The sequence below is a fragment of the Clarias gariepinus genome, chromosome 11 (assembly GCF_024256425.1).
Source record: "Clarias gariepinus isolate MV-2021 ecotype Netherlands chromosome 11, CGAR_prim_01v2, whole genome shotgun sequence".
NCBI classification, from domain to species: domain Eukaryota; kingdom Metazoa; phylum Chordata; class Actinopteri; order Siluriformes; family Clariidae; genus Clarias; species Clarias gariepinus.
The window spans coordinates 25,980,939-26,008,591 of NC_071110.1; the positions used below are offsets into that span (position 1 = coordinate 25,980,939).

General features: G+C 40.0%; 1 pseudogene; it reads left to right on the forward strand.

Annotated features, from left to right (window-relative positions):
- The window catches only part of LOC128533411 (alpha-2-macroglobulin-like), a 39,853-nt pseudogene that overhangs the window by 500 nt on the left and 11,700 nt on the right, over nt 1–27,653 (forward strand).

Consider the following 27,653-nt stretch of genomic DNA (forward strand, 5'->3'; position numbering starts at 1 on the left):
TGTTTATTAGAATAATACTAAGTGGTCAGACAGACACTCTAATAAAGACACTCATCAATAAAAATAGAATGCAACAATACAATAACGATATGTTATTTAATACAAGTCCACAAACATCAGCTATAAGTTTATCTGGTTTTACAAATGTTATAAAGTTTCAATGGAGTTGAATAGCATTAGTGACTGTAGATTTTTAACTAATTATTGACTTTCCATATGAACTTTGACATCATCAGGTCTTCTGCTCTGGCTATCCTACTTTACTTGCATAATCTCTCCTAACTGAAAAACCTTAAGTTACTTTTTTAATCAAATAATCACCTCAAACCAAATTTTTTCTTTGTCTTTAGATATTTCATGGTAACATTTCCTGAAGTAATAGAGTCTGGATCTGTGGCAAAGATCTGTGTGAGTGTTTTGAAGCCTAATGAGATTCTGCAAATGAGCATTTATCTGGTTCACAACAACGAGAGCAGAACTCTTTTACAAGACAAAGTGGACAAGGAGATTCACCAGTGCTTTCATTTTGAGGTCAGAAATATATATATATTTTATTTATTTGTTTTTACTTATTCTTAAGGACTCATGTTTGACAGGGAATAATTCTCCACAGGCTCCACATGTTAAAAATAACTCAGTGCAGGAGATCAAAGTAGACGTCAAAGGTGAAAGTTTTAAGACGACAGAAAAAAGGAAAGTGATGTTTAAACCCTATGGCAGGTTGTTTTTTATTCAGACTGATAAGCCAATCTACAATCCAGGCCAAACAGGTTAATCCTTTGTAATAAATGATTCCCATCATTCCTACTGTAAATTCTCTATATACCCTTAAATGTACACACACTACGTCACATTTCTTTATCCTTGTATTTCCACAGTGAATTTTAGAATTGTCTCTATGGATGTAAATTTTATTCCAGTTGAGCAAAAGGTAAAAGCAAACTCTGTGACTTGAAAATTTAAATATTAAAATTTTTCTGAACTTAACTAAACTGTACAACATAAGTCTGTGATTGTAGTTTTATAAGTGGAGCCTAAAGTTGTACTCATCTCAGTGTAATACTTTTAAATCATTAATTAAAATCTATTGTCTTATATTAACATTGAGACCAACATCAACTGCAACATCATAGCTATCACCACTCTCATTTTCTTCAGGAAATGTGCCTCTCTAGTTAAAATCTATTGTCTTATATTCCACAGTACACCACAGTGAGTCTTCAGGTAAAGTGGAATCATACACAATATTATTTATTGACAACTTTGTTAATTTCTAGTATCCAAAAGTACCATGTCATGTTTTTTTTTTAATGGGTTTTACAACTGAGCTTATTGTGTGTTTGAGGAACGTAACAGGATAATCACCAAAACAGGATTGGTCAGTGGACAAATGTGTCATCAAGTGGTCTAATAGTGGAGCTTTTTTATGAGCTCAATTCTGAAGCTCCACAGGGAAATTATACGATAATTGCGGACACTGGAGATAGGTTAATCACACACGATTTTAAGGTGGAAAAGTATGGTATGTGACATTAGAAGTAACACTTAAGTTTTTACAGATGTAGCCAACACATGTAACTTGTAGTAATAAACTGCATTTCACATTTAGTTCTACCCAAGTTTGAGGTTACAATAAAAGAACACATTGTCGGGGAGGAGAAATTGAAGTTGGAAGTTTGTGCACAGTAAGTATACAATTTGTGGAAGAAAAAAACAAATCTCTTTTGATTATTGTAAATAATCTGTTTTATTAAATACATAACATAGTGCTACCTTGAAGCTCTAGCACAAGTTTATAATATGTACAATGCCGTGAAAAAACATTTGCCCCTTCGCAATTTTTGTTTTGCAAATTTGTCCCGCTAAAATTATCCAAACAACCCAAGTACATACAAAATGATGATTTCCAAGGCGAAAACCATGGCTGACCAAAAAGAACATAAAGGCTCATCCCACATTTATCGAAAGACGTTTGGGCAGCTTTAGGCCCAGGGTGACTTTCCATAATTGATGAAATCATGAATTCTGAGCTCTACCAAAAATAGTAAAGGAAAATGTCTGGCCATCAGTTTGTGACTGTCACAACCAGAGGTGGGTAGTCACAGGTTACATTTACTCCATTACATTTACTTAAGTAACTTTGTGAAAAAAATATTTCTACGAATAGTTTTATTTGAGTAGATTTGCAAAAAAGAAACATTACACTTACTCCGCTACATTCGGCTAAACTCGACTCGTTACTTTTCTAACCATTTATTCTACATTAGTCTACGATAGTCTTTGTTTTTACCAGAAAAAAACAGCCGGTGTACCTACCACGTGACTGTGTTTCACCAATTAGACGTAACAACAATAATCACACGACTCCATTTGACCACAATAATCAGCCACAATTACAATAACCACATGTAGTTACATGAGCACACACATACCGGCAGCATAGGAAAAAAATCTTAAGCCGTGGTAGACAGTGACGGAAACATATCGCGGTTAGTTAAGCTGTTTTATTTAATGTTGCAATGTTAAGATACTGTACTCTACTGTTCAAAAGTTTTGGGTCACTTGCAAATTTCTTTGTTTTTGTTTAGTGATTTGTTTTCTATATTCTACAACAATACTGGAGATTTCAAAACTATAAAATAACACATATGGAATTAATTAATTACGTAACAACAACAAAAACAACAGTTAGTTGTTATTTTAGGACACACAGGTCAACCTTTCTGTAATAGTTCTTGCAAGAACAGTATTGTCAAGTGCATTTGCAAAATCCGTCAAGCACCATAATTAAACTGGCTCTCATGAAGGCCATCCCAGGAGGGCGAGACCAAAACCTACCTCTGCCGCAGACGAGAAGTTCATTTAGAGTTATCATCCTGAAAAATGACCAATTAACAGCACCTCAGATTAGAGGCGTTATGAAGTCTTTACAAAGCATAAGTAGCAGACACATCTCACCATTAACTGTTCAAAGGAGATTATTTAATTTTTTGGACGCCTTCAGCATTCCTTTACAATGTAGAAAGAAATAAAAATCAGGAACGATCATGGAGTTAGAAAGTGACCCCAAACCTTTAAACGATAGTGTATGTATTAGCTAAAGGGTAAGAAATATGTTTCCAGAAAGAAAATTGGACATTTTGATGAACCAGTTACTCAGTACTTGAGTAGTCTTTCTACCGAATACTTTTTTACTCTTACTTGAGTAATATTATTTTTAAGTACAGCTACTCTTACTTAAGTAAATTCTTTTGCTATTCTACCCACCTCTCATCACAGCTCGTCATACCATGTCTTAACCATGTACCACATGCCATTGAAGCCAGCTCCTTTTCTATTATGCTCCAGACTGCACTTTTTCTTGACTCAGCCACCGCTATGAGCACACCTGCAGCCACTTTGGTCTCATCATTTTCTTCTATATAAGACACTTTAAAACTTCAACGCCTCGCCAGATTATTATGCACCATCCACGCCACATATTCTCGTGTTTTCTTGCATTTGCTTATTGTGATGAAGACTTTGTTTTCAACTTACCTTTGCCCTTCACCTTGGATTAATGCATGTTTGAATAATCGGCACTGACTTCCACTTTGCGTTACTGTCCTTGAGCTATATTGTTTTTAGATTTTTCCATGTTAGATCTGTCATCTCTCCCTTGGGTATTAAAATGGACCCATTCAAAGTAAAAGCAGTCTTGGAGTGGCCTGTCCACTCCTCCTCAAACATTTGCTGTGATTAACCAACTTTTACAGACAATTCATCAGGAATTAAAGCTCTGTGGCAGTGCACTTTACGACCCTCATCTCCCCAAAACACCCATCTCAGTGGAACTCACTAAATGACAAAGACTCACTGGAAGCTCAAACGCCGTTTTACATCATCGCTCTTCACCCCCATTCTCACGATCCTGACCCCTCAATTTGCGGTTGAAGTATAGGCGTCGACAAGCAGAATCTTGGCGGCACTGGCTGGCTGGAACAGAGCACCCCTCCCCTGGTAGACTCCAAAAAATAGAATGCATGCACAAAATGTAAAACGAAATAAGAGATAAAAAAAATTACAGTGATTTTAAAAAAGCTGACAAAACATTAAAAGCAGCGTGCCACATTTTTCATGCTAGATCTACAGTGCATCCGGAAAGTATTCACAACGCATCACTTTTTCCACATTTTCATGTCACAGCCTTATTATAAATTTACACACAACACCCCATAATGACAACATGAAAAAAAGTTTCCTTGAGATTTTTGCAAAAAAAATTTAAATAATAATTAAGAAAGCACATGTACATAAGTATTCACAGCCTTTGCCATGAAGCTCAAAATTGAGCTCAGACACATCCTGTTTGCCCTGATTATCCTTGAGATGTTTCTGCAGCTTTATAGGAGTCCACCTGTGGTAAATTTAGTTGATTGGACATGATTTGGTAAGGCATACACCTGTCTATATAAGGACCCACAGTTGACAGTTTCAGAGCACAAACCAAGCATTAAGTCAAGGAATTGTCTGTAGACCTCCAAGACAGGATTGTCTTGAGGCACAAATCTGGGGAAAAGCATTTCACTACATTTCGTACTGTGTATGACTGTGTATGTGACAAATAAAATTTGAATTTGAATTTGAATTTGAAGGTTACAGAAAAATTTCTGCTGCTTTAAAGGTCCCAATAAGCACGGTGGCCTCCATCATCAGTAAGTGTAAGAAGTCCGAAACCACCAGGACTCTTTCTAGAGCTGGCCGGCCATTTAAATTGAGCGGTCGGGGGAGAAGGGCCTTAGTCAGGGAGGTAACCAAGAGCCCGATGGTCACTCTGTCAGAGTTTCAGAAGTCCTCTGTGGTGAGAGGAGAACCTTCCAGAAGGACAACCATCTCTGCAGCGATCCACCAATCAGGCCTATATAGTAGGGTAGCCAGACGGAAGTTATTACTTAGTTAAAGGCATATGGTAGCCCACCTGGAGTTTGCCAAAAGGCACCTGAAGAATTCTCAGACCATGAGAAACAGAATTCTCTGGTCTGTTGAGACAAAGATTAAACTGTTTGGTGTGAATGCCAATGCATCACGTTTGGAGGAAACCAGGCACCGCTCATCACAAGGCCAATACCATCCCTACAGTGAAACATGGTGGCCGTAGCATTATGCTGTGGGGATGTTTTTCAGCGGCAGCAACTAGAAGACTAGTCAGGATAAAGGTAAAAACTACTGCAGCAAGACCCTTCTGGATGAAAACCTCCTTCAGAGCGATATCAAAGGAGTGGCTTCAGGACAACTCTGTGAATATTCTTGAATGCCCCAGCCAGAGCCCAGACTTAAATCCGATTAAATATCTCTGAAGAGATCTTAAAATGGCTGTAAACAAACACTCCCATTCCAACCTGATGGAGCTTGAGAGGTCCTGCAAAGAGGAATGGGCAAAACTGGCCAAGGATAGGTGTACCAAGCTTGTGGCATCATATTCAAAAAGAACTGGGGCTGTAGTTGCTGCCAAAGGTGCTTCCACAAAGTTTTGAGCGAAAGCTGTGTATACTCATGTACATGTAATTTCTCTTTTTTTTTTTTTTTTAATAAATTAGCAAAAACCTCAAGTAAACTTTTTTCATGTTGTCATTAAAAAAATTAATTTAATCCATTTTGGAATAAGGCTGTAACATACAGTAAAATGTGCAAAAGGTGATGCGCTGTAAATACTTTCGGGATGCACTGTATGTATACAAGATGTTGAGCGTTCTTTGATATAATGCCCAACAAGTACACAGCCCATGTTTGTCTATTTATTATGTAAGGAGGATTCCAGTGGTTGACTAACAGTTTTTTGCTGCTGTGATAGCAGCTAACACAAAACCTTTGTTTGATGGACAAGGTGAGGTCCCAGAAATTATTCAGGAAAAAGGACATGGAGTCAAACATATATCAATATCCAACAAGTCATGTGAAAGGTAAGTCCAAAAAGGTGAGAGAAAGAGAAATTCCGCAAAAATGTAAAAATGTACCCAAAGATCTTTGAGAGCGAAGATTACATTTTGGGGAAGAGGACAGATATAAAAACATTTTTTAGGAGTCACATCATCCCTATGTAACAGTTTAGCATTTAATGATTAGGGTTTTTTTTGAAGACAGTTTAAACATCCCCCACACTTGATCCTTATTATAAACCGCATACAGTCTAAAATTGGAAAAAAGAAAGACCTCCGTGTAGTCCACATCACTGTAAGGTTTCCCCACCTCCAATATACCGAGAGAATGACAATTTCTTGTTGATATGGAAAAACATTTATTTCGAGGTTCTTGAATTTTTGGACCACTGGAACTGATATAAAAGGAAGTATGGAATCAGTTTCAGGATGAAGTGGGAGTAAACACACTAATCAATTTTAACTCAATTTTCAAATAAATTCAACACCTGAGGGATAAAATAAACAAAAACAGTGTGTCATCAGCAAACACAGAAATATGACAACTATTCCTTATATTTATCGGAAAATTTGTTTTAGATTATCAGACTGCTTGAGCTAGGGGTTCCAAGTATAGGGCAAATAAAAGAGAAGAGGGGACTTTCGGGTTAGGCATTACATGGAGTAGTGTGTGTTTACGAAAGGCCCAGCGGAATTCCACAAAAAAATCGATATTAAAGCACCGTGTTGTGTATTATGGAGTATCTGTATTAAAGTTCATTTGGTCGAGTTTACTTTGATAATAATAATAATAATTATTATTATTATTATTATTATTTTTTTTTTTTTATTTATATAGCGCCTTTACACAGTTTAGGGACACTTTACAATGAGGAAAAAAACAGTCAACAAACAGAACCAACCAAAAAAAGACAGACATGCAGAGGACAGGTGGATTCAAGTGTAACATTCAGAAAACAAATTAGTTTCGAGTAAAGATTTAAATATGGAGATGTTGTTAACAGAACGTCTCGGTTTACTTTGCTGTAACCCTGTTCCCTGAAAAGGCGGGAATGAGATGCCGCATGAAAACGCTATGGGAACATCTTTTTGTGTTGCCGGTTGTGAAGCATGTGTGTGTCAAACACGCCAAATTTTGGCTTATATAACCTCGGTCAGGTGACGTCATCTGATGAAGCGCACCTGCAAGTCATAAATAGGAGTGAACCGGAAACATCCCTCAGATCAATCTGGTCTGAAAAGGACGTCCAGTCACGCAGGCAGTGCGGCATTGGAGCGCAGCATCTCGTTCCCGCCTTTTCAGGGAACAGGGTTACGTTCCCTTTCAAAGGCTACACTCGATGCTGCGTGAAAACGCTATGGGAACGAGAATACCAACGCGGTCGCACTGCAAGTGTCTGGACCCCAGGGTTGTGAAGCGTTTGCGCACAAAGGCCAAGGAGGTCTCAGAACAATCTCTGGGAGGCTGACTCGAGGACCTGTGAGCCCAAAGTAGCATGAACGTCCAGACTATAGAATCTCACAAATCTGTGCGGAAAGGACCAACCTGCCGCATGACACACTTGCTGCAGGGGAAACCCTCTTGCCAGCGCAAAAGATGAGGCAATCCCCCTGGTTGGATGAGCCCTGATTCCTTGAGGCGAAGTGAGACCACGCGCCTCGTAGGCTAGGGCAATAGTATCTTTCCCTGATGTGATGAAAAAGGCTGCTCTGACTTACGCCACTAGCTAGTGCGGTGGACGTAAATCTGAAAAGTGCGTACTGACGATAGTAGGTGAAACCTATTCTGCTCCGGAGCTGTAAAAGGCGGAAGACAGAAGGCTTCGAGGAACTGGGTGCATGGTCAAGAATGAAAATAGTTCGGGTGAGGATGCTGAATAGCTCTGTTCATGCAGGACTCCAGCACTGAAACAATTCGACAGTGGACTGGGTCTACATGTTCCGCCATGCACCACTTTCAAATACCCTCTCCTTGAGGGTATATGTCCTTCTAGTGCGTTAAAGGTACCAGGGCTCCCAACTCTATATGCCCTGAGTGTACATCCCCCTGAGGGACAGGGCCTCGCCCTGTGCCCAAAGCAGAACTGGTGCGCTAGCTCATTCAAGCGCACCCCAGCCTGTGAGGAAAGCATTTGTCGTTAGCATCTGCGATGACAAAAGGACGCACCTAGAGTGGGACCCAAAGTCAGAAACCGGGGTCTGAACCACATAGAAAGGGTATGAAGCCACCTGGCGCTTAACCCATATTTGCCTCCAGGGGTTGGCCCTTGAGTAATCCCCTTGCTTTTAGCTATAATTTACATCGCCCTACGGGACAGGAACTTGTCCTGTGCCCCCATGGGGAACCTGGTGCGCTAGCTATGCAAGCGGCGTGAGCACAGTCCGCCCTGGCGATTATGTACGAGGCTACCATAGTGTTGTCCACCTGCACTAGGGCGTCGTAGCCTCAACCCATGCCCGTGAGGGAAAACGTCTGTCGTTAGCATCTGCAACCACCAAAAACACACGTAGAGTGGGACCCAAAGCCAAACCCGGGGTCTAAACCACATAGAAAGGGTACAAAGCCCTTGACGCGTAACCCTTATTTGCCTCTGGCGATTGGTTCTGAGTATAAGCCCCTTGCTTTTAGCCATGTGCAAAGGCCCAAAGGTGTTACCGTGGACACAGCTGCCATGAGACCTAAAAATATCCAAAAGTGATGAACAGTCACTTTCTGGCCTAGCTTGGTTTCCTTCAGGGTGTTGGAATGGATTTGACATGCGCAGGAGACCCCTGTGCCCGCATTGCGATCGCATCCTAGGTGACACCCAAAATGTTGTGTTCTGAGCAGGAAAGAGAACGCTTTTATGGCGTTGAGTCTCAATCCAGGAACAGAGATGAGCTAGGACGACATCCCGATATTAAAGCGCTAGCTCCTGAGACTGAGCCAGCATAGCTAGTCGTCTAATGTGCGGGTTAGCTAGACCAAATGAAAGAACCCGATACTGGTAAGCTTCGCCCCCGAGAGCGAACCTCAGGAACTTCCTGTGTTGTGGCAATATTTCCGTGTGAAATATATGCGTCCTTCAGATCGATTGTCACAACCAATCCCTCGGTTGGATTATTTTGGTCTTATTTTGGATAACGGTTCAGCCCGCAAAGATCCAAAATCGGACGCAGCCCCCCCGTTCCTTTTGGGAACCAATAAAAAACCGACTGTAGTAGCCTGACTCTCTGCCTGGTAGGGGAACATGTTCTATGGCCCCTATTTCCAGGAACATCTTGTAACTCCAGAGTCAGCAGATGCGCCCTTTCCGGTTTGACGGAAGTGGAGACCACGCTGTTGAAACGCGGAAGGTGATGTGAGAACTGGATCCTGTAGCTCTCACTACAGTGCTCAGTACCCAAGGAGATATACTTGGCAGTAGCTTTCACGCTGCCAGTTTCTCCGAAAGGGGGAGAGTCTTTGTGGTTAGACGGGGAGGTGTATTAGCTGTTCGGCATCCTGAACATGGCAAGGAAAAACCGAAAAACGAACATTTCTTGGAGACCGGTGTTGTCCGAAACACCAGTGGTGGCGGAGCAGGAACACCGACCTCCTGGAGGTGCCAGGGAGAACACTTATACGAGAGAATTATACGTGCCCTTCCCCGGGGGGAGCCACCCCCACGGTCCTGGACGACCTCAGGACTTCTTCTTTGTAAAAGACTTCTTCGAGGCTGATTGCAAAACGTGGTGCGCCGCACCCCAGTCTTACGAGGGGGTGCCCGGCTCATAACGCTCTATTTCTGCGCTTAGCGCCTCGCGAGAGTCAGACTCGATCAGGGCTGGGTGGCCAACAGTCCCGACCCTTGAGCATGGCGGGGAAGGACTTTCTCGAAGGCTTGTTCATATGATTTCGCCTCCCGAACCTAGTGGTGATGTTAACAGCGTCGCCAAACAGGCCAGAGGGCGAGATGGGGCATCAAGGAGGAATGCCCGATCCTTATCCTTGATTCTCCCGTGAGATTTAGCCACAGGTACCTCCGCGAAACACTATCACAGCCATAAACAGCCGATAGCATGGATCGTCTGCTTTGTTGCACGAGAGACAGGTCTGTGGCTCAGCGTAATTTCAGGAACGACGTTGTAGAGCCCCGCCAGTGCTCAAGTCTTTCAGCAGGTCAGCCTGGTAAGCCTGCAAAACCGCCATGGTATGCAGTAGAGCACCAGCCTGATCAGCTGCCTGAAGCTCTTCCCCACCAGGGAAGATGTCAGTCTACATGGCTTGATGGGGAGTGTATGCTTCTTTTTAGGGAGGATGATGTCCCAGGAGAGATAGCCCAAACGTCTCTTCTAACTGGGACATCATCATATAACCACGCCTTCGCATCAACAACATTCGAATAATTCGAAGATGATGGCACGAGAACACAGAATGAATAAGGCTATTCCATGAAAGAGTTAACTCGTCATGAAGGTTGCCAAGAAAGAAGGGAGAGAGAGAGCGCCGATTATCTGAGGCTCCTCCCCCCGGCCACCCGACAGCAACCTGTCGTCTTTTTTTTTTCAAACGCTTGGGGAAATCCCGCTTCCGCGGCCAAATACGAAACGCGATCGCTCGATCGCATGCGTTACTTACCTGCAGAAGCGAGAGTAAGTCTTTCCTATGCATTCACAAGAAACGCCGGAGCGCGCTTGAGAAGTTGCTGGAAACTTAGGATGGATCTCCTAACAAACTTCACCATATCGGTGCGTTAATATTTTAAAATTTGCTTGCACACATCACACGCAAACACAATATTCGGTCCTTTGAAGACAAAAAGATCTGAGGAATGTTTCCGGTTCACACCTATTTATAACCTGCAGGTGCGCTTCATCAGATGACGTCACCTGACCGAGGTAATATATGCCAAAATTTGGCGTGTTTGACACACACATGCTTCACAACCGGCAACACAAAAAGATGTTCCCATAGCGTTTTCACGCAGCATCGAGTGTAGCCTTTGAAAGGGAACAACTTTTCCTTTTCCAACTTTTTCTTTTACTTGCTCTGGATAAGTTAAAATGAAAACCAGAGCTAATAGACTCGATAAGGAACAGACACCACAACAGGTAGGCATGCTACTGTACCATTAGTCCATCCATGGCAATGAGTGAGACAGCTAGCGCAAAGGAGTGTACCGGATTCGAGATGACTTTAGATGACACTCAGCATCTAAAAGTTAAAATATTTCCTCACTTAATCAATGAAATTATCATTTAAAAACTGCATTTTGTATTTACTTGGGTTCACTTTGTGTGATATTAAACTTTATTTGATTATTTAAATAGTTAAAGTGTGATAAATATACAAAAAAATAGAATATGAGGCAAATACTTTTTTATAGCACATAAGAGAATTTTTATATGTAATATATAAACTCTGTGATATGAAGCTACACATATGAACAACCAGTTTCTGGTCAAGCAATGGTGCAGGTGTGCCGGACATTGAGGATGGGTTCCTTTTGCATGCGAACACCAGCATTTGAGGTATTGGAGTTAAATAATCTTAACAATTGTTTTTCTTTCACTGTCTTTCTATTTCTTTCTAACAAAATAATTATTTCTTTTTTCTGTCTTTCTCTTAGGTGGGAGAGACTGGATGTGGATTTATTATCATCAGTATATCACATTTCATGAATGCTAAATTTGAACATAATTTGGGGAATCAGCTTGTTGCTACTATTTTCTTCAAAGAAAAAGGAACAGGTGAGTCAGTAACCAATGTCTCAAAACAAAACTCGAAAAAGTAAGAAGCTAGAGATCGTATAAGACTGACTCTTAATTTTGCACTTTTTAATTTATTATTATTATTATAACATTAACATGTCAATAGTCTGGGCCTATGTCAATTAGTTCTTTTTTTCTTATGTTAATACTTTCCCCAATGTTTATGTATTGTCTCTTTAAAAATATATATTTGTAGTCGCATGACTCTAGTCTAGTCTGTAACATGAAATCAACATGGAGGAGTTTTTCATTAGACACAAGTACCTACTTTTTGCGTCTGCTGTGCAACTCACGTCGTTGGCTGTCCGTCGCTTTCCAGGTCCAAACAAATGGACTGACAGATGAACAGCCCAACAGACTCTGAGTCTAAGACTCTACACTCCCCGCTATGTTTTATAGCCTGGGGAGAAGCCAGAGTTCCATCAGCGAGGATTAATCACCAGCCGATGGCCATTCCTATGGCCCCACCCCTTCGCACACCTGCAGAAGGGGAGGCCGCCTAACTAGTGAGCTCCGGAGTCAGCGAGAAGCAATAGGAAATTTAGGCGTGCGCCACAACATAAAAATTCCAGCATTGATTACTAACTTATTCTCAGTACCGGTTTATCCTGTACTCAGGGTCATGGGTGGCCTGGAGCCTATCTCAGGAGACTTAGGGCACGAGGCGGGGTAGACCCTGGACAGGATGTCAATCCATCACAGGTCCAGCATTAATAGTTGAGCATATTTATAGTACAAACCTTGCTGGAGAACTATAATGGAAAAAACTAACAAACAAAAAACAAACATCAAAATACTCAATCATTAATCATAATCAATATAAAATATTTAATTATACATTATATCGATTTGAAGTCATATCGCCAAATAGTATTTTATAATTCCATATTGTCATTTCCTTCTTTTGGTTCAGATATTTCCGTGGAGAAATCTAAAAAAATAGGACTGTCTTTTCAAGTTGGTAAAGTAGAAATACTTGTTTCACAAAATAACTTTGAAAGTGGGAAAGCTATAAAAGGAAAGGTACGTTTTTATTTCTGTTTTTATATTATTTAAGCATGCATTATTATTGCATAACACTTTTATGCATGTGATGAGATACCAGAGGTTTTCCCCTATTTTTTACCCTGATCAACAGGTGAAAGTTACTAACTACAATGGAACACCAATTGCAAACAAAAAGGTATATCTTTGGGAAAAAAATCAACAGGCCAAAAATATACAACTTATTCTCACTACGGATGGTAACGGATTAGCAAACTTCTCAGTTGCTTCACCTAAACCTCCCACAACATCGATAACATTAACGGTATGGTAGGGTGACCCAAACATACCCAAAAAAGTATAAATACTATATGTAGTATATTTTCTTCTTCTAAAAACATATTTTACTGTTATTACTGTCCCTGTGTCACTGTCATCTAGGCAAGTGTTTATTCGAGGAAAAGACATCATGCATACAAAGCACCATTCTTTGCAAATGCTGAAGTAAATATAAAGCAGCTGCAACCTGACACAACTTACAGTCCAATGTTCAGTGAACTGTCGATAGAGAGCTTAGAGGAACAACTTAGGTGTGGTGCTGAAATTCCCATAACCGTTTACTACTATATTGTTGGGGAAACTACTAGAAGTTACAGTATTGATCTTATATACATGGTAAGTGACATGATTAATGATACAGGAAATTAAAACTACATGCATCATATTATTTGCAGCAGCTTTAAATGGACAGTGGTTATTAAATATTTTGCGTTTCTCATTCAGGTTTTATCTAAAGGAGTCATAGTCCATCATGATCATGAGAAAGTTGAAGTGGAAGACTCTTTAGAAGCCAGAAAAGGAAAAATCTTATTAAACTTATCTATTGTTGCTGAGATGGCTCCTGTAATGCACATTGTGGTGTACTCTGTTCTGCCCAGTAAGAGAGTCATCGCTGCAAGAAAGACTTTTGATGTGGAGAAATGTTTTAGCAATAAGGTAATGTAAGGACATTTATTAGTCTCATTGCCCTGTTTTAGCTATACAGTAACATTGCTAAACTTGTCCAAACTTGTTTCCATCATCTACTCCAGGTTTCGCTACAGTTCTCTCACACCAAGTCAGTTCCTGGTGAGAAAAACACTCTTAAGCTCTCAGCTCATCCTGGTTCACTGTGTGGCCTCAGTGCTGTGGATCAGAGTGTCTTTATCGTGGAGTCTGGAGATCGTCTAAACATTGAAAAGGTGAAATCTGCTTCTTAGATGAAAACTTATGGTTTTAAGTGCTGCAAGTTAAATTTTATAGCACGGGTCCAGAACTAAAATTTAAGAAAGTCTGTTCAATAAAATTTTACATTTTACATGCCCTCACCTCGCACAGCTGCGCTAGCTGGCAAAATAAATAAAAAAAGCTTGGAATGAGGTTCTGAAAATACAGTCAGTGGGCTGTGGAGTTCAATCATGCACAAAACAAGGTATTATTATTCATATTAATAAGAACATTCAAGGGATAACACAATTTCTTAATAGAAAATCCAACAAACCAAGCAGTGTTATGTGAAGTGCAGCAGTCATGCAGTAGCCTTGAAGCAAAGAGAATGTATCAGAGCTCATGCATACACTTGTAATCTCAGAATCAAGATACAAAATAACTGTCACGAAAACACCAGGCTCCACCCTCAGCCTCTGTTCCCAATCACCTGAGTTCTGAGCACACACCTGAACCACATCAGCACCACCCCTTAAATACACCTCACTTCCCCTCACTCGGCGTCTGACCTCGCATATGAAAACAGATTTCGCAACATACCTGATCAAGCTTCGCTCCCCGTCTCCGTATTGTCTCCTGACCCCACATCTCGTCTCCTGGTTCCCCGTCTCGTCTCCTGATCTGTGCATGTTCCATGTACTACATCTCACCTGTTCATCTCCACACATTCATCAGCTCCATCATCTTCACAGATAAGACAGTTCAGGTTCTCATACGATCATTGTCTGTTTAGTCTATCCGTAACAATAACAAAGTGACACTAAAAAGAAGGAAAGACAGTCGCACGTAGCGGTGACAGGTCGAATGACAGCCGATATGTGAAGACACCATGTTGAGTGACAGGTTCCTGTGGCCGTGTCGGGTCCCATGAAATGCGCGCATGGCCGTGCCTGGTCGGTTGCCATGCGCATATACCAGTGAAAGATCGAGTGCCATGCTCATGTGGAATGCCATGCGCAAGTAGCGGTGACATATGGAGTGCCATGCGCACGCAGCGGTGACATATGGAGTGCCATGCGCACGCAGCGGTGACATATGGAGTGCCATGCGCACGTAGCGGTGACATATGGAGTGCCATGCGCACGTAGCGGTGACATGTGGAGTGGCAGCTGCCAGTGGCACAGAAAGATTTTACTCTTACTGTAATTTTTACTAATCTTTTACTAAAACATTTACAAAACATTTAGCTTAGTTGACTTTGGGGAACTGAGCAACTATCTCTAAAATCTGAATGCTGAGGTGTTCACCAGCTGTGATGTCCTAAACGTTCGCCCTACAACTGGATGCATATAATTAACTTTCATGTCAGTACAGTGGATAGTCTTGCCAGAGACAGAGACCTCTAGTGGTTGGTCTGGTGCATCTCCTACCACACAATTTATGTAAAATCCTACATGCAAAAGTCTTCCTAAACAGGTCAGAATGGGCACATGTGCCAAGAGAAATTGAAATAATATAAATTAAATAATAATAATTATTATTTTTTTTTAATTATTATCATTTCACAGATATATAATTTGTTGCCAGTAACATCAGTATCAGGTTACCCCTCAATGGTTGAAGATAATTGGGAGTGTTTGCAGGTTAGACACAGCCGGCAAGTACAGAGTGACCGTGTTTATGATACATTAAAGGTAACAGACAGGCTAATAATTACTACTGTATTTATTTTTATGTTCTTGAAAGTTGTTAATCTAAAATAGTTAAAGAACAGAAAAAGCTAAATACTTTTTTTTAATACTTGAGTGAATTTTAATTTGAAACTACATAGAACTGTTCAGTGATATGCTACAGTGATTATACCATGACTTATTATCTTCTGACAGGGAGTAGGGCTGAAAATGGCAACAAATTTGGCTGTTGGAGTACCTCAGTGTTTGAGGTACAAAGGTGTGATGTATCATCATGAAGAGCATTGTCGTACATGTGGTACATCCAAACTTTTCTTTCTTATAATTTTATTCAAAAAATCTGGAGTTTCTTGCTCTTACAAATAAACTAACTTATATGGCTGAAGGTTGGTGAACACATGACCATCACACTTATAAGGTCCTGTTGCTGCATTAACAATTGTTTCGAATGCCTTTCCTTATTGGGTTGCAATGACACTTTAGGGGGACAAAATGAAAAATGTGATATTCCAGAAGCACATATTTACCTTTTACATTTATGGTATTTGGCAGACTCAACTATGCAGAGAGATAACATGAATGTGACAGTCAGGTGTCCACAAACCCTTGGCCATATGGAGTTTATATGTTATCAGTGAAGTAATTTTAAGATCCTTTATATATACAACCTTGTCTAAGTTAAAATATCTTATTTGATTTCCCTGATTAGGAATACATTATTCTGTCTCAAGTTTGGATCATACCGATCCCCATGTCCCACTACTACCCATCGCTAAAGATCGAGAATTCTTTCCAGAAACTTGGATATGGCAACTTGTTGAAGTGGGGTTTGTAAATTCGCAATCTCTTATTTTCATATTTGCCTTTTTTAGAGTTAAAAAAAGTAGTTGGTCTCTAAAAGGTTTTATTTCCGCAGTGCTTCTTACACAGAAAATTTCAAGAAATTGAATTAACACCGAGCAGTGTTTGAGTCCAGTTGAACTCAAATAAAATCAAATGGTTAAAACAACACTGGACATTTTAGTGTGCAGACTTTAAAGACAAAATTTGCTCTTAAGAAAATTCTATTAGCATTATACATTGGTAATTCCGATTTACAATAAACTCATTTACAGTACATCATTGACTTCACACAGGGACTCAGGATCAGTGCAGATTCCTGTTACTGTTCCCGACACCATCACCACTTGGGAGACAGAAGCTTTCTGTGTGTCCCCTAAAGGTCTGGGACTGGCTCCTACCATTCAGCTTACTGTATTTCAGCCCTTCTTTCTGGAGCTCTCGATGCCGTACGCAATTATCCAGGGAGAGGTTTTTGAACTGACGGCCACTGTCGTCAATAATCTTTCCAAATGCATTATGGTACTTCAAGACTTAGCTATTGTCTTTAAAATTATTTCCATTTAATATGCACAGTAAATTAATCACTTGTGCCACATAAACAGGTTAAAGTGACTCCGTCCCCTTCCTCAGACTACAGGCTGGAGCCGTCTTCTGATGGCAAATATTCATCCTGCCTGTGTGCAAATGGCAAAAAGACCTTTAAATGGACTCTGATTCCCTCTGTGCTTGGTAAGACTTGATTATAGTTATAGTAATATAGGCTTTAATTGGTATATTGTAGAGAATTAAAGAAACTGTAAAGTAAAAAAGTAAAAAAAAAACAATCATCCTCTGCAACAACGCCACAGGAGTCGTGAATGTGACAGTGAGTGCAGAGGCAGAACAATCCCAGACTATGTGTGACAATGAGATTGTGAGTGTTCCAGAGAGAGGCCGCATTGTTACAGTTAAACGAAGTCTGATTGTACAGGTCGGTGTCTTAAAAATGATCTAATCAGAAAATGTAAACTAAGGCTAATTATTACAATGATTTAATAACACTTTAATCCCATCTAGGCTGAAGGAACTGAAAGGACGAAGAGCCATAGTTGGTTATTATGCCCACAAGGTTAGAAATGAACATGTCAACTGTTGTTTGATTTTTTTTTTTCTTTGTACATACATACCTACAAGTTAATTCTCATGTAAAACTGGTCAACAGTACTTTAAGGATACTTTACTAAGCCAAAAACTACTAATGCACTTAAAAAATTGCTATTTCCAACACTTGTTAAGAGACATGTCTATTCAGGGCTCCATAACCTGTGGCTGTAAAGCTATGATCCAGCAACACACTTCTATGACATAAGGAAGTATTTATAAGTACCACTGAGCATATACATCAAATTCCACCAAGCTAGGATACTTCCAGATTGATACCAATTCGGATGTATCTTGCTGAGGAATCCTTCCCCATGGTACAGCCATTTGTTGCCATGGCAAATAATCTAGGCAAGGATTTTGTCAGGAGACATTCACACCTCAAGCCCCATTTGCATTTTACACCTTTGCCCAACTCTGCTCCTTCCTATTGGTTTATGGCAGGCATGTAGATAGACCCTATCCACCCCCACACACACACACACACACACACACACACACAATACTATATATCCCCCACATCCTTTAAAAATGACAATAGAGTGTATTCAGAATTTTTTTTTTATGAAAATCAAACTGAACACTAATAAATATTCAAAGCAAAATAAGAATAAGGGGAAAAAACATAAAATATGGAAAAAATGAACAAATGTGCATTTATGAAGGTGCAATTAAATTAAAAGCAACACTAAAACAAACACGCACCAGTGCTTGTTAGATGTCCAAAATAAATGTCCTTATAGCTCGATCCCATTAGATATTACACGCTGATGGCATGACACGCAATGGCATCCTCCTCATGGGACATCAGTTCCAGTATTGCAGTCTGCCACAGTTCTCTCTCTGCATCTGTTTGAACAACTCTACACCTGGACTCCAGCAACTGCAAAACACACCATACGTTAACCCCTAAAAACACTCAGAGATGTACCGAACTTAATACATAGATGAATTTATACACTTACTTATCAGTTTTTAGCCCCTGTCTTAATGAGTCTCTTAGCTGAGACTTTCCTGGCTGGGACAAAAAGTATTTCCTCTGCAATGTTTAACATGTTAGTAAAAACAAAAATCCAGATAAGTGACAGAAACAATTCAAATTATTAGAGAGACAAAAATAAAGAGACATGAAAATAATTACAATAACAATTTCTGATTACCCTTTATACACTCAGGGTCTGCATCTGCAAAAATCATCTTTAATTCCTCCAGATCATAAAGTAAACTTATTCTGTGTGGAAAGAGAGTCATGTCATTAATTACATTTAAAATAATTATGTAAAACCCCAAACATAGCATGTAAAAAAACAAAATTCTTACCCAGTTTGTGGATCGTATTTATGTGGGTTGTTTTCTGAATTCTGGAGGCTCCTTACAGCTTCCTGTAATGTTTAATTAAAACCGCTTTAATACATACATTTGTAAACCACATTGTATGATTCAGACGTGATAAATTTTTAAATATGCTGGACATCTACAACAATGCAAGTAACAAAAAGTAGATGTGTAGCCAAATGCTTAGGCTAACCTGGCATGGTATAATTTACTGTATTGTCAGGTAACATAAAGGTCAACTTACCGCAATGCCCATGTTATGCGTCTTCTTAGTTCTTTTATGCACATAGCTTGACTCTTCCTGCGGTCTTCTCTTATCAAACTTGCGCTCAAATGCATCAAGACACTGGATAACCTCTTTAAGAAGAGCAGTGTGTGCAGCTTGCTTCTCCTTCAAACCATCAAGCTAAAGAGACAAAAGCACACCATGGCTAATATCCCCACCAGGCTATAATAAGAAGGACAGCACCTCTTCCTGCTAGTCATTAACATATAAAAGGCCTTTACACCTCACAGTACGGTGTCCCTGAGGTGCAAAACAAATTAACAAAACCCAAAACAAAATAACAAATTATAAACCAAATTAAAAAATCCGAAAACAACCCATTAAAAAATAGTTTTGGGTTTTGTTTTTTGTTTTTTAATTTGTATTGCACTTCTCGGCCAGTCAGATATTAGTTATTTTGTTTTCCGTTTTGTTCATTTGGTTTTGAATTTGTTATTTTGTTTTCAGTTTTGTTAATTTGTTTTGCACTTCACGGCCACTGTATCACAGCCATCACCTCTCATTGCTAGAGAAAGATTCATGGAAAGTTTTACCGATTCCCATATACATCCACATACATGAGGTATCTGGTAGTTTCACAAAATTTCCTACCTTTCCAAGCACTCTGCCTCTTACATCTGGCAAACTTAAAGTTTAGCAGAGATTTCCCATACCATATTTGTCCAGATACAGCTCTTTTCATGCAGTGTTATACAGTGTAGTATCTGACAGAGAATACCATTTAGTTCTCAACAGGTTTGGATTTAGCCATTTTACTGTATTTGCTTCACCATCGTTTTAGAAGGTTTTGACAAGCTATCCAGAAGTGACAGCTCAAAGCTCACCACATCAACACTAAACAATGGGTTTTGCATGTTTTTGGACTGTACAATCCATTAGAAGGCAAAACTACCTGCTAAGTCTACAAACCACCTAAAAATTGTTACAATCCACCTTGCAATAAGTTAAGAACTGGCAAAATGTTTTTAGTCGCTGGCTTCATTTCAAATTTTTAAGCCTGGTCGAATTTTTGGTACACCACAATGACATATACCAAACTACGCCTGGTGCACAGGTTCAATATTAATTTCAGGAATGTGGAAATTACCATTAGTTAGCATTCAATAAACATAAATATGTCTTTCTTTTCATTTAAAGGCAGCAGTGTTTCAGAGGAGTTCGAGCTGACACTTCCTGAGAATGTGATAGCAGGATCAGCACGAGCTTCTGTTTCAGTGCTTGGTAAGAGAAAAAAGTTTTAACAATCTAATTAAGAATACATATATAGACATAAATATACTTATATATTAAATATATTTCGTTTTAAATGGATTTTAGGCAACAAAAAAATTACAAGTATTTGAAATAATAAAGGAGGTTTGACCAGCTCCAAGCCCAGCTGAGCACTGACAGTGGCGTACCAGTGATGTTTGAGCCAGAGGATGTTCCTGACCTTATAAATGTCCCACTGAGAATATCACTGCTCCCCACTTCTTCAAATTAGTTTCATTTCATTTATATATGGTTTTTAACAATGTTCTGTGAGATACATTGCTCAGCCCCTTTGTTTTTGTGGGGACCAGCAATCCTTTCTAAAGACTGTCAAGGACCCCCCCTCCAGAACATCAGGGCCACATAGTAAGGGCAGATACTGCCATGACAGTGCCAAAAAAGCACTTGGACTACAGCATCCATTAGACTGTATAAAACACATGTTGAAAATAATGTACACATGTTTTGGATTAGTTACTGATCACATAAGACCGAGTCATGTTTATGTCTTGTTTGTAGTTGTTAGTAGTTGTATGGACTAATAAAAAAATCATCATGTTGTTTTGTAGGAGACACACTTGGCCGTGCTTTAAGAAATCCAGATAAGCTGCTAAAGATGGTAAATCACTGCAGCGAAGGAAACGTTGCTCTCCTGTCCTCCAATATCTACATCCTTCAGTATCTAAAGAACACTGAGCAGCTCACCACAGCTGTCCAAAACAGCTCTACTCGTTTCCTTGAGCGTGGTCAGTTAAATGATATTTTTCTGTTTGTGAGATTTGGATGCCGTGCGAACAAGATATTATATACTTAACAAAGCTGTGTGGGAAACTGTAGTGGAGCTACAGTACTGTGGTAAATTTAGTTTGTAACTTCTGTTTCACTTCTTTTCGATAATATAATAAGCAGAGAGATAAGGCTATGACACTCAAGAAATGCACAAACGAAAGAGATATGAGATTAACACGCTGTGTTAATCACAATTAAAGCCCGAGTTTGCTATATTTTTTATTAAATCAAAATTTTTGATACCAAGTTGCATACTTAAATTACCAAACAAAATTGCAGGCTGATTTATCTAATGTGACAAAACTGTAAGGTGGAGTTACAGTATAGCCTTTTAAAAAATCACATTGATATAACAAAATACTTTTTACATTATTTGTTTACAGTTTCAATGCTTTGATAAGCATTTTATCATGCTTGTGACTCAAATAAATTACCTAAATATTCTTAAGTTGCTTTATTATATTGATTTTTTTAATTAAAACTTATTTTTCTTAAAACTAAAAAATTGGAAAATTCTTATTTTGATGTCAAACTGTTATGCCTATATATGCCAAACATATATTGCTGTACAGTAATCAGAATCAATAATTTGATTTTACACAGGATACCAGAGGCAGCTAAAGTATAAAGACAATAATGGTGCATACAGCACATTTAGCGGAGGAAAAGGAAGCACATGGTAAGAATTTTACAGGTAGTAATTATTAAACTCTTTTAAAACGCAAAGCTAATTTTACCCAACAGTGTTAATGTTGATGTACTCTGAGCCCGTTTGCCTAAAAGATATCAATCTTCACCACCAGGTTAACTGCTTTTGTATTGAGGACATTGGGCAAAGCACAACATTATATCTTTATTGATCCAGAAATTATTGATAGTGCAAAGCAATGGCTTATAAGTATGCAGAGATCAGATGGCTGTTTTATACATCGAGGACGTCTGTTTAATAACAGAAGGAAGGTCTGTTTGGTTCCAAGTCAATCCTTACTAGAGAACATATTTTGAAATTTACCCATCTAACTTCTGGTGTATTCCAGAGTGGTGTAAATGATGATGTGACCATTACTGCCTACATCACTTTGTCATTTCTCGAATTAGGCATGACAGTACAGGTAAGAGGAAAAATGCTTTAAACTTGCTTTAAAATTCTTCTTAAAATTCTGCAAAAGTCATAATAAAGCTCTAACTAAAACTGTTGCTTTTTCCTATTTACTTATATACTTTAAATGTTTTTAATCGCAGGATCCTGTTGTGAATAAAGGACTTATGTGTCTTAGGTCTTCCACTCGTAGCCTGGCAAACACCTACACCACTGCACTGTTGGCGTACACTTTCAGTCTGGCTAGAGAGAATGAAACTCGGGAGCAACTACTAAAAGAGTTGAATAGTGTTGCTATTACAAAAGGTATGTGATGGTTAGAATAACAAAAATATAAATGCAATAAAAATTAAGAGGGTTAAATTAAAAATACAATTAGATAGATAGACCACCACTCCTGAGTCTGCTAAGTCCTACTGCAGGTTTTTTGCACTCAAATGGGGGTTTTGATTTTCCCTTTCTGACCGGCATACAGTATGAGCAGTTCTCTCTGAGAGTTTTCTTGGTCTTCCAGATCTCATCTTGACCTCCACAGTTTCCCTGAACTGCCATCTCTTAAATATATTTCCCACTGTGGAACCTGCAAGCTGACAACGCTTTGCTATCTTCTTGTAGCCTTCTCCTGCATTGTGGCGCATCAATAACTTTTATTTTCAAAGTCTTACACAGCTGCTTAGAGGAACCCATGGTTGTGCAAGGTTTGAAGAGTCAAAGTATTTGTAAAGCTTTGAAACTGGCATTTACTAATGACAGCTGTTGCTATGCATCAGACTTAAAGAGCTGATTAAGGTCTGAAACCTTGTAAAAAGAATTTGAGACTCTGGAACTCTTAGGGTGCCCAAACTTTTGCACAGTGCTATAATAATGTTTTTATTTTTGTTTAATTTATGGCATAAGAAATAACTATGCATCAATGTTTGCTGAAGATATTGTGCATTTTTTCCATTTCCAAGAGAGACTGTATTAACATCTTTTCAATTAAAAAAATCACCAAAATCTCTTATTAATCAAGGGGCGCTGTAAGGGACTGCCCCTAGAGGGCACTGTGGCTATGTTTGTTTTTTGTTTGTAGTTTGGTTAGAAGACCCAGTTTCCCAGAAGGCACCTCGGTCAGGTGATGACGAAGTTCACCTGAGCCGAGGTGGCTCATTAGAGACATTATAAAAAGCTGCTAGTTCTGGGAAACTGGGTCGAGCATTAAAATTGTCTAGTGGGCTTTTGTTTTGTTTTGTTTTGTTTTGTTTTGTTTGAATTCAGTTTTGTGTTGAACTGGCTCTGAGGGTTTGTCTTTTGTGTTGTATGTGATTAAGTGTATTGTTGATTTTGCCTTTTGTTCATGTGAGTATTAAGTATGTGATTATTGTCCTTTTGTTTCTAGTCACTCTTACTTGTTTCTTCTGTGTGTACCTAGCATCTTTTCCCCTTCTCTAGTGTATTTCCCAGTGGTCGATCAAAGCTCTAGGCCTGGGTATGCTCTAATAGCGCGTGTGTGAAAGGTCCGCTCGTAGGAGCGCGTGTGTGAAAGGTCCGCTCGTAGGAGCGCGTGTGTGAGAGGTCCGCTCGTAGGAGCGCGTGTGTGAGAGGTCCGCTCGTAGGAGCGCGTGTGTGAGAGGTCCGCTCGTAGGAGCGCGTGTGTGAGAGGTCCGCTCGTAGGAGCGCGTGTGTGAGAGGTCCGCTCGTAGGAGCGCGTGTGTGAGATGTCCGCTCGTAGGAGCGCGTGTGTGAGAGGTCCGCTCGTAGGAGCGCGTGTGTGAGAGGTCCGCTCGTAGGAGCGCGGGTGTGCGCGGTCCGCTCGTAGGAGCGGGGGTGTGCGCGGTCCGCTCGTAGGAGCGCGGGTGTGAGAGGTCCGCTCGTAGGAGCGTGCGTGGGTGTGAGAGGTCCGCTCGTAGGAGCGTAGGGTGTGTGTGCGAGGTCCGCTCGTAGGAGCGTAGGGTGTGTGTGCGAGGTCCGCTCGTAGGAGCGTAGGGTGTGTGTGCGAGGTCCGCTCGTAGGAGCGTGCGTGGGTGTGAGAGGTCCGCTCGTAGGACGTGCGTGGGTGTGTGGAAGCCGCTCGTAGGAGCGTGCGTGCGTGTGTGGAAGCCGCTCGTAGGAGCGCTTGCGTGCGTGCGTGTGTGGAAGCCGCTCGTAGGAGCGCTTGCGTGCGTGCGTGTGTGAAAGCCGCTCGTAGGAGCGCTTGCGTGCGTGCGTGTGTGAAAGCCGCTCGTAGGAGCGTTTGCGTGCGTGTGTGAAAGCCGCTCGTAGGAGCGTTTGCGTGCGTGCGTGTGTGAAAGCCGCTCGTAGGAGCGCGTGCGGAAGCCGCTCGTAGGAGCGTTTGCGTGCGAGCGCGTGTGTGGAAGCCGCTCGTAGGAGCGCGTGCGTGTGTGGAAGCCGCTAATAGGAGCGCGAATGAGCGTGTGTGGAAGCCGCTCGTAGGAGCGTGAGTGAGCGTGTGTGTGTCATAGGGCTGCAACAACTAATCGATAAAATCGATAATTATCGATAATGAAATTCGTTGTCAACGAATGCCGTTATCGATTAGTTGGGCTGCTTACGTCACTGAGGCGCGCGACCACAAGATGCACAAATACACACACATACACAGCTGCTCGCGCAATGGAGGTTACAGAAGCACCGGCAGGAAAAAGCGCGCGCCCCGAGTCCTCCAAGGTTTTATAGCAATTTACATTAAACTCCTCTAAGAAGACGGTAACCTGCACGCTATTCAAGACCGAGATTTCATTGCATGTCATGCACGAACACTTAAAAAGAAAACATGTTGGCGTTACGGATGGCGAAATGTCAGCAGGGTCGGTAAAAACTGTATCTCTTCATCGTGTAAGTTGTGTAAGTTGTATAGTTTAAGTGCTTTTATTTAAACTGTTTGCTAACTTCGGGACAGTCGCGCTAGATCTGTTCACGTGTATCTCGCTCGCATCGCATTGCGCAATCACCTCATGAACAATAGTGATTAGTTACATGGCGCTATTTTAGATAAGCTTAATTTACACGGTGCGAATAACAGTAGAATATTACATTTAGTGATTGTTGTGGTTTTCAGTGAATGCAAATAACAGTATATTTGTGACTATTAGCTTTTTGCATTTCTACAGTTTTTTTTTATAGTCCAATAGATCAGTGTATTTTTTAAACTATATATATATATATATATATATATATATATATATATATATATATATATACTGTATATATTATATACTACATTTCATTTAAGGTTTAAAATGTCAAAATTAAAAATTATTAAACTCTATATGTGGCTTTTGCATTTTTAAAAGTTTTTTTATACATAAATAATACCCTGATTTATGTTTTTTTTTTTTTTTTTTTTAAATAGTTATAAGCAAAATATCAAATTAAAGAAGCGGTTAAGTTTTATCCGATTAATCGATTAATCGAAACCATAATCGCCCAACTAATCGATTATCAAAATAATCGTTAGTTGCAGCCCTAGTGTGTCATTCGTAGAAACATAACCGGGATAATTCCACCTTAAGGATCTTTGGTCACATGTTTAAGTGATGTATTAGCGTCTGTCTGTTAACATAGAACTATTGTTATACAGTATGTTTCAGGTATTAGAGCCTGCAAGTCAGAATCTGTGATACAAAACAGAGCTAATGTTACATGTGTCGAGTATTAGAGCCAGCATGTTAGAGATCCAGTGATACTACACTGAGCTGGAGAAAAGTACTAGTGGTTTCCAGAATCCCGGTGTATTACGCTCCTTGAACCTATGAATGTGTTTTCCTGAATCCCTGTGTGTGCTTCGTTTTCTGTCTGATTAGTTTGTTTGTTAATAAAAGACTCTTTATTTTGACAACCCTCTGCGTATATGCCTGCCCTTTTTAAGCCCACGTCGATAACATCAGCCCGATACACCCGCATTCATGACAGGCGCATAAACTTTTGCATAAGGCTGTAGGTACAGTATGTAGTTGCAATTGCAAAATCATCAAATTGTGTACAGTATACAGTTCAAAAAAAACTTAAGGTGGTCTATCTCAGTGTATCCTAGGTAACTATCTTGTGTCTCTTTGATTTTAGATGGTAATCTTCACTGGTCCCAGTCAACATTAGATGACTCTGGTGCATTGTCAGTGGAAATCGGTTCCTATGTGCTGCTAGCCGTTCTTACTGCAGGTCAACTCTCTGCTGCTGATTTGGGCTATGCTAATAGGATAGTCAGGTGGCTGGTGAAGCAGCAAAATCCCAGTGGAGACTTTTCCTCTACTCAGGTATTCAATTGATTCTCAACCATTATCCCAATTCTTCCCCACCATTTCCATGTTGCAGAGATAGAGGGCATGAGGAAAATCGGAAGAGCAAAAACTAGACAGGCAGAAGGGTGGGGATTGTTTGAACCAGGATATGCTGCTACAGTAAGTGATGCTTTGCCAGCTTGACCACCTTTTTTTGTAATGCTGGATGCTGGCATTAAACCCATTTCCCCATCTAGTCAAGCAACCAACTACTCCAGCACCACAAGATCTTTAAGCAGCGGAGATGCTGACAGTGCTGTTTGGGTTTGCAGCCAACTTGTTCCAAAATAGCCCTCTTTAGGTTCCAGAATTCCAGCAGGTTCATCACGGCAAGCCACAGACTGTAGCAGCAGCTGCCTATGAACCAGTGAGGCTGGTCAGCTCCCTACTACATTTGCACACTTAAAGAAGTTGATGAACTTCCAGGTCATCTTGTGGTTCTATCTTGTACTCTGTTAAAGCAACAAAGGGGTCATCTCTATATTTATGCCCCTGGTTTAGCAAGTACATGTTAAATATTTTTCAGAATTTTTCCTCCTTTCTTCACCAGGACACAGCTGTGGCTCTCCAAGCTCTGGCTCTGTACTCCACTAAAGTGTTCCGCTCAGACGGCCCTAGTTCAGTGACTTTACTGTCATCAGGAGGAGACAGGCACTCCTTTAATGTGAACCAGAACAACAAGTTGCTGTACCAAGAAAGATCATTGCAGGATATTCCTGGCAAATACAACATTGAAGTGAAGGGTGCCACCTGTGTGTCAGTGCAGGTCAGTGTATCCTTAAGATAGTAAGAAGTCTACAGTATTTTGAATGAAGATTGTTTATTAAATAATATCACAATACACCCAATATGCATACTCAAATTACTAACAACATATGAAGGATAATAATAATGATGATAATAATAATAATAATAATAATAATAATAATTTAACCAATTTTAAAAATTCTGCTTAAAAAATAAAACATTTATTCACACAACCACACAAAGAACAATGTGCAGTAAAATGCTTAATATGATTGAATGAGAGAACTTATTAGCCACCTCAGTTCAGGTGAGTGTTCTTAGAAATGAAGTTCAACTATAACGAAACCACAACAAAAACACAAAAAGAGTCTTTGGGCG